Raw genomic sequence first — 7,399 nt, 5'->3', positions numbered from 1 at the left:
TGGGCTCCTGCTGGTTCCTCGTCTACTGAGCGGACAAGCAAGCAACAGCACAGGGACGAGCAAAGATGCCCCTGTCCTGGGGCTTGTCCTGGGGGCCCACACCTGCTCAGTCGTCCTGCACGCACCCCTCTTCTGGGTCTCGGCACCCGGCGAGGGGACAGTCATGCCCTCGTGGGGCTGCAAGGGGCCTGGCTGGGACAGGGACACACAGGTGAACGGTGAGAGAGCCAGAATCAGCGCCGGGAGGAGAGAGTGAGCACTGCAGACCCGCGTCTCCGCGGCACAGACCCCGAGACCACAAGCTGTCTCCTCGCACGCTCACACTCACGCACACTCACACACTCACGCACGCTCACGCACGCTCACGCACGCTCACGCACGCTCACACACATTCACACGTGTGCACCGTGGGGGCGGAAAAGTAATCTTCCCTCTGCCCTTCTAAGTTCTTCTAGCTGGACTAATAACCACTTTACGTCAGGCAGAGTCACAGGAAAAATTCAACTTCTAGCCACGTCACAGCTGGAGGCCACCAGCTTGGGCAGCACCCGCAGTGCTGAACGGTTCACCGGCCAGTGCCGTCGCGGACGAAAGCACGGGAGAGAATTTTCCCAGCTTTGGGGAGGGCAGATATTTCTCAGGATACAGCAAGAAATGAAAGGAAAAATGGGTAACTACATCTCCTCAGAATGAATCCTGCTGCTCAAGCAAAGGAGACAAGCCACACCAAGGAGGAGCTGATTCCATTCCACGTCTAATGCCGGGCTGCACCCAGGACACACGAGTAACCTTGGCAACGCTTCTCAGCATTTAACACGCAGAGAAGATTTGAACAGACTTGTAACTTGAACAGATACAAGTGAGTAACAAGCTCGAGACCATGACCACTGGTCACCACGGAAAGGAGACAGCGTGCCACCCCACCTAGGAAGGCCGAGGCGGTGAAGGCCGAGCACACTAACTGCTGGCCGGGACTTGGAATGCGCAAGGGGACAACCACCGGGAAACGTCCGGCAGCTTCTCCCAAAGTGAATACGCACCTACCATAAGACCCCGCAGCCAGGCCAGGCGCCCACTCACGAGCAGCGGGAACTTCTGCTCACACGAACACCTGTGCACAGGTGTGTGCAGCACTCCCACTTAGAACCCCCAAGGCTGGCACTGGCCCCGATGTCCCCAGGGACGAAGGGACGGTCGTCGGCGGAGACCACTGAGGGCAACAGGGAGGGGCGCCCAGTGAGTCCCAGGGACACCGCGAGTCCCTCGGCAGGTAGGACTGTCCCGAGGAAGAGGCGGGGATGGCTGGGCAGGGGCTGGTGGCTCTAGGAGGAGGGAGACGCTCTGTGTCTGGGTGTGGGGGTGAAGGGGTATGTTCGCAGGGCGCATCGAACCGCGAGCGAGCAATGGGTGGACTTGTCGTGTGAGTCAATGACTGCAGTGTCTTCCCAGCTGCCCCGCCATAAGTGGGTGAAAGGCCGCCTGCAGCGCCCACCCCGGCCTGCCTCCCCCATCTCCTGGGAGCCCGGGCCAGCCTGGGGAGGCCTTTAGAAGGACCCCCTCCTCTGACCCTGTCTGCCCCACGGTTCCCCTCCCTGGCTGCAGCCCCTGGATCCCTGATGGGGCCTGTCGCTCCCCCACCCCAGGCTGGCACACTCAGAGGTTCCGTGGTCAATGTGTGACGCAGACCCTCACGTCCCCACCCCACAGTCCTCACGGTTCCTGGGCTCCCGCACAGTCTGTCAGTGTCCTCTGAGGCCCCTCCTGTCCGCCTGGCCTACGTTGGGGACTCCTGGGCTGAATAGCCACCTGGTTTGGGGCTCCCCCCAGGGGAAGGCTGCCTCCCACCATACCCTCTGTGCCTCACAGGGCCGCCTGGGACCTGGCTCACCCGCCCCATCCCGGTGGCAGCCAGTGGTCCTGGGCGTCCTGCCCCCTACTGTTGCGTGGACTCTCTGTGGAAGGTCCTTGACTATTTTATGTCATTCAGTCTGAGAAATGAACTTTGAAATTTATTCGCCAAGTTTCATAAAACTAGACAAGGCCCCTGAGCTCCAGAGAGGAGCTGCGCTCCGCGAAGGGGCGGATGAGGCCGCACTGCCCTCTGCTGGACAAAGGACTGAGTGTCCCCTAGGGGTGGCCCCGGGGTGGGCGGAGGGCGCGGACGGGAAGCCGGGCGGGCTTCTGGCCGCAGAGCTCCCGTTCTGCGCAGGCGCCGTGTACCCCATTTCGCAGGCCGGCGCCGCGGTCTCGGGGTCTCGGTTCCAGGTGCGCGGGGCCTGAGCCTCAGCTGCAGCAGCCCCGCTGACTGCTGACTGCTGACCGCTGACCGCTGACCGCGGCGCTGTCGCCCGCGGCGCTCGTTTTCACTGCAGTTCCTCGTCAGGTGGCCCAGAGCATGCACTGTGCCACGTTATTTTATTTTTTTGAGAAACTATCTTTTGGATTAAAAATCAAGTTTTATTTGCTTTCCAATTACAGTGGTGAATTTCTGCTTTCCTCATTCCAGTCTTTAATTTTGGGGGGCACATTTTGTTGTTCCTTTTCTGTTCTAATTTCTGAATGAACTGCTGTTTCTCTAATGTTAATAATAAAACTAAAATAATTTTTAACATCCATTTCGTAATGACTTCCCCTCCGAGGCCCTCTGGCCAGATCCCCGGGCTGTGACATGTGGGTTCTCACGAGGCGGCGAATTGTGTGACATGTGGGTTCTCACGAGACGGCGAATTGGAACCGTGTTCGTTTTGATTCCCTCTCTGACCCAGGGGTCATTTGGAAAGATGATGGGACGTGTTCGACTAGTCAGGTTTTACGGCACCTTTTCGTCCCGTTACTGTTTGGTTTCGTGGAGTTAGGATCTGAGAATGTGGCCTGAGTTTTCGTTTTTTGCACTCGTCCTGAGCTTTGCTTCGCCGCCTTGCCCGAGGTCTGTTACACTTTGTCGCAGGACGTGGGAGGCTCTAGGTCACTGCATTTCATGGGAGTAGTAAAATAAAAGCCTCCGCTAGTGGGGTTCGTCTCTTCCGCCTCACCGTGCTCTTGCTGTGCTCCCCGCAGCGCCGGCCACGGCCCAGGGTGCGGGTGGCGACGTGTCCGGCCCCCCTTTACGCCGGCGGACTTGGCTCCGCACCCCACGCCTCTGCGTGTGTCACCACGCCGCGTGCCCGCCCTGGTGCCTTTCACTCTTCCCCGTGAATCTGCTTTCCCTGGTATTAACAGTTTGTGGAGCACAGGCCAGGCCGAGCTGTCCAGCCCCCCAGGCCCCCACCATCTCACCGCGTTGTCACCGTGTCCCTCACAGGTGCTTTTCTACACAGAGGCAGTCCAGCCTGTGCTCCTGACCTTGGTCCCAGCCGGCACCCACCCGGGTCACTCCATGAGGCAGGCTACGCTGCGTGCTGGTGGCCTTGGGGAGGGGGGCGCGTGGGAGCACTGGGGCCCAAAATGACCAGCCTGACCCGCATCAGCCCCGCACAGCACCCCAGCCCACTGCGGGGAGGCTGGTCCAGTGCCGGGAGACGGAGAGCCCTCCCGGGGAAGGCCGCCACCTGGCAGACCTGTGTGAGTGCTCTCAGCGGTCCCGCCTGTAGGCTGCAGGCGTTGGGGACAGGCCATCAGGAGCCCGGCGGCTGCACTGAGGGCCCAGCCACGTGCCTTTCCTCCAGTTCAGAGAGGACTTCTGCGGGCTCCTCCTGAGCAGGTTTGCTCCCCTCAAACGGAAGGCCGATGACGTCCTGGCTGTGGCTTCGGTGGGCAGTTTTGCAGGACGCAACTGTTGGGGAAGACTGGGTGAGGGGACAGGTTCTCTTGGTGTTACTTCTTACAACTGCACATGGACCCATAATTATCTCAAAGTAAAACAAGTGATTTAAAGGCGTGTGAGGCTGATAGATGGATGATACGGGTCAGGGACTAGCCAGCCAGAAGGAAAGGCCCAGGCTGAGCTGGAGGGCGGTCTGCTCCGCTCGTCACTGTGCCCAGGGAAACTGGGCCCTCGTTTACTTTCTCCAAACCTTTACTGACCTGTCTCCACCCCTTCTGCACGTCACGCCCAGCCATTGTCACTGCAATGCCCTGTCACAGACAGTCCAAGCTCGGAGAAAAGCACCCTCACCGCCCAGGGTAGCCGGAGGCCGGGGGACCGGCCAGTCCAGGTGGGCTCCAGGCTGCAGAGGGTCCCACCCCTTCTCAAGACTCTGGTTCTCCTTGGACCAGCAGCCACTAGGCCACACGCGGAGTGAGAGGCGGGAGTGGACAAGGAAAGTCCCACGTCGGGGCACGTGTCAGACCTCCACCCTCCTTATCTGCTCATGTCCCCTGGCGGAAACCGATGGGCTAGGCGGGCAGTGACTACCTCCCCGAGGTCATGGGGGGTGGGCTGCAGTCCACGACCTAGTGGTGGGGTGCAGAGCTGGGTGCTCAGTGGGCCGCACCTTCCAAGTGGACCCAGGTCCGACAGTCCCGGACGCCCGCCTTGGCTTACGTGCCTCCCCGGCTTGCTGCTGCTCTGGCCAGGGGCTCCTGGACCCTGGGGACGAAGCTAAGAGCTCTCATGTGTACATTCCACCCCAGTGGGAAGACAGGCACCTCCGGGGCTCCTGCTCCCCCCATCTTAAACGTTTCGTGGAGCATTGCGGCACCTGGCCGTGGGTCTCCCCTGGGGTGTGTAGCCTCTGCAGGGCCTGATCTGGAGGCCTCTCTCCCAGAGGATGCTGGAACCCTTCACACATCCACAGGGAGGTCTTCCAGGCCCCAGGGGCCAGGACACCCTTCCCCGCAGGGCAAGTGAGCGCTCCGGGCCCCAGGCGCAGGAACTGCCAAGTCTGCTCCACCCCGGGGACCAGCGCCCTTGGGGTGAGAGCCCACAACCCTGGCCCTTTTTCCTGGAGGACACTGTTCCCTGGCCCAACCCCGTGGCAGGCTGGTCCTTGGGTGCCTTGGGGGGGATCTTTTCCAGGAAGGTACTTTTGGGGTGCCTGCAGCACTCCCGTATTTGTGGGCATGAGTCTGTGTGTTCAAGTGTGTGTTGGCACTTGGTCTCAGCCCTGCTTCCATAGCTGACACATGTCACCAGCAGCTGAGGCTGTGGCAAAGACATGTCCTTTCCACCCGCTTTCCAGGCCAGAGGCCACTGGCTCCCCAAGGGCCTGACGACTGCTGCGGTCAAGGTGTGGCAGGTCAGCTCATGGCCCTGGGTCCCCACGGAGCTGAGCACAGCCCCCTAGTCCTGGCCCTGCCCCCTCCCTGTCTCTCCCTCCCTCTTCCTCCTCCTCTCCACCTACCCGCCCCACCCCAGCTTCTCCTTCTTTCAGAAGTCAGAGGTCAGCTGACTCCTGCCCCGCTCCCCTTGGGCATTTTGTAAATGACAGTCTGGTCCTGAGCTCTGTGAGATAATCTCTTAGCTCTCTGCTCTCTCCAAGTGCAGCTGGAGGCCATCCCGGAGCCCATGCCTTGGGGCGGGGGCTGAGTCTCTGAATTAGAGGCCAGCTCATCCTGGTGAGTCTGAGGGGCCTGGGCTAAAGCCACTGCTGTGCGGGCGGACCATGTCCGGCCGCCCTGGAGCAGGGGAGAGCCGGGGCGGGGGGCAGGTGATCAGTGGGCTGTGTCCACGCTGGGTGCAGGTCGTGTACCTTTAGTCTGCTGAGCAGGGCCTGCGGGGGTTGGGTTCCCACCACCTGTGGAGGAGCCACGTGGAGGGGAACGCGGAAGGACCCCCAGAGCCCTGCTCCCTGTCCAGCTTGCCTTACCTCGGGAGCCAGCACAGGCTCGGAGTAGGAGCCCTTCTGGAAGGCTGGAGCGGCCACCAGGTGCAGGGCCCGGGCCGGGTTGCTGGGCCTCTGACAGGCACCCCACACACAAGGGCACCCCGTGGTCCCAGCACGGCCTCGGTGGGTCCCCACCGCCCACTGGACAGAGGACCACCAGGCCCTCGTTCCCTGACGCAGCCCGGCTGCGGGTGGGCGTGGCTCTGGGCCATGGGCTCTGGGCCATGGGCTGCGGGCCGTGGGTGCGGGGTGCTGGGTTCCGGGGACCAAGCTCCTTTATGCCTGTGTTTAGGGTGGCGAGCAGGCACAGAGGATGCCTCTGAGGTTGAGGCCAGGCTTCCCGTTCTCCCCTTCCTGGCAGAGAAAAGGGGAGGGCAATGTGGGCATTTGAGGGCTCCCTACAACTCAAGCCTGAGAGTCGCAGCCTGGCACCTCCAATCTCCCTGGTCATGCCCCACGTACAGACAGCCTGGAAGGTGGAGCTTTGTTCGGTGACCCAGACGCCAGTGCCCCTCACATGTGATGGGCCTCGCTTGCACCAGGACAGGCCCAGGCTAGAGGGGCGGGCTGGCCAGGATGGAGGGGACATTGGCAGGGAGACAGCGGGTGACCCATTGTTCCCTTCCTGGGGTTAGGTCCTACCAGGGGACCACCAGCGCCCCCTCACAGGCTTCCCTTTCTGCTCCGTCCAGTCTCCCCCTCGTTCTTTTGTCTTTGTGCCCCTCCCCCACCTGCTTTGTGTCTCTCCCAGTGGGTGAAGCCTGGGTCCTGCCCCCAGTGCCCAGGGTACAGTGACCATGGCGGCCCCTCGGGAGGCTCCCTCTGCGCTGTCCTCGCTGCACTGCCTTGCAGCGGCCCGCCGGCCTGGGGCCTGCTCCTCACGGCTCTCCCTGCTGGGAGCGGGGTGGGCGGCCTCGGCCCGTGCCCACTCCCTCCGTCTCCTCCCCTTCCTCAGCTGGTTGTTGGCTCAGCGCAGGCACGAGGCGGAACCGGGGAGCGCTGAGGCACCGGTGGGGCCGTCCCTGGGCGCATGCGGGGTGGGGGGGCTTTGCCGTCTTGTGATTGCCAAGAGCCGGCGTCCGTGCCCGGTTGGAGCGCCAGATCAAATGTGGGTCAGGGTGAACCGCACAGGCTGCTGCTGCGTGGGGGCAGGAGGACTCCGTCAAACCCCAACAGTCTTGTCCTGCTTGGTGCAGTGACCAGTGTCCCTGGGTTGGGCCTGCGGGCAAGCCAGGAATGGTACGTTTCAAAAACGTTGAGTCTAAAAGAAAAAGCACATGAACTTCTTGCTCAGTTAGGCAAGCAGGCGGGGCAGGGCCGCGGCGGGGGTCAGGGGGGCCGGCGCTCGTCCAAGGGGCGGTCACAGCTGGGGTGGGGGCGGGGCGTGCCTTTCTCGAGATCGGTCGCTGGCGGTTCCAGGACGTCCGTGAGCTGTGACCAGGGCACCGCGTGGGTAGGCGCGAGTGGGCGCGGGAGGGTCTCCGGGAGGGCGGTCCGGCGGAGGCTGCAGCTGGCCCCCAATGCGGCGCGCAGGCCTGCGCCACGAGGGGACCGCGTGAGCCGGGACAGTGATAGCGGCGGACCAGTGGGGACTGCGTCCCGAGACGAGGACCGCGCGCGTGCGCAGCAGCCAC

The 7,399-nt window shown here is 62.7% G+C and overlaps 1 protein-coding gene across 1 annotated transcript in view; it reads left to right on the top strand.

Annotated features, from left to right (window-relative positions):
* The first annotated feature begins 7,124 nt into the window (after nt 1-7,124).
* The window catches only part of SLC19A1 (solute carrier family 19 member 1), a 37,759-nt gene continuing 37,484 nt past the window's right edge, over nt 7,125-7,399 (top strand). The window contains exon 1 of the mRNA XM_023523758.1: nt 7,125-7,218. The gene's annotated coding sequence lies outside the window, so the exon portion shown is untranslated. The remainder of the gene's footprint in view (nt 7,219-7,399) is intronic.

This window comes from Pteropus vampyrus, unplaced genomic scaffold (genome assembly GCF_000151845.1).
Source record: "Pteropus vampyrus isolate Shadow unplaced genomic scaffold, Pvam_2.0 Scaffold406, whole genome shotgun sequence".
Taxonomy (NCBI): domain Eukaryota; kingdom Metazoa; phylum Chordata; class Mammalia; order Chiroptera; family Pteropodidae; genus Pteropus; species Pteropus vampyrus.
Note: the sequence above shows the minus strand (reverse complement) of the source record. Positions and strands in the feature narration are given on the sequence as shown.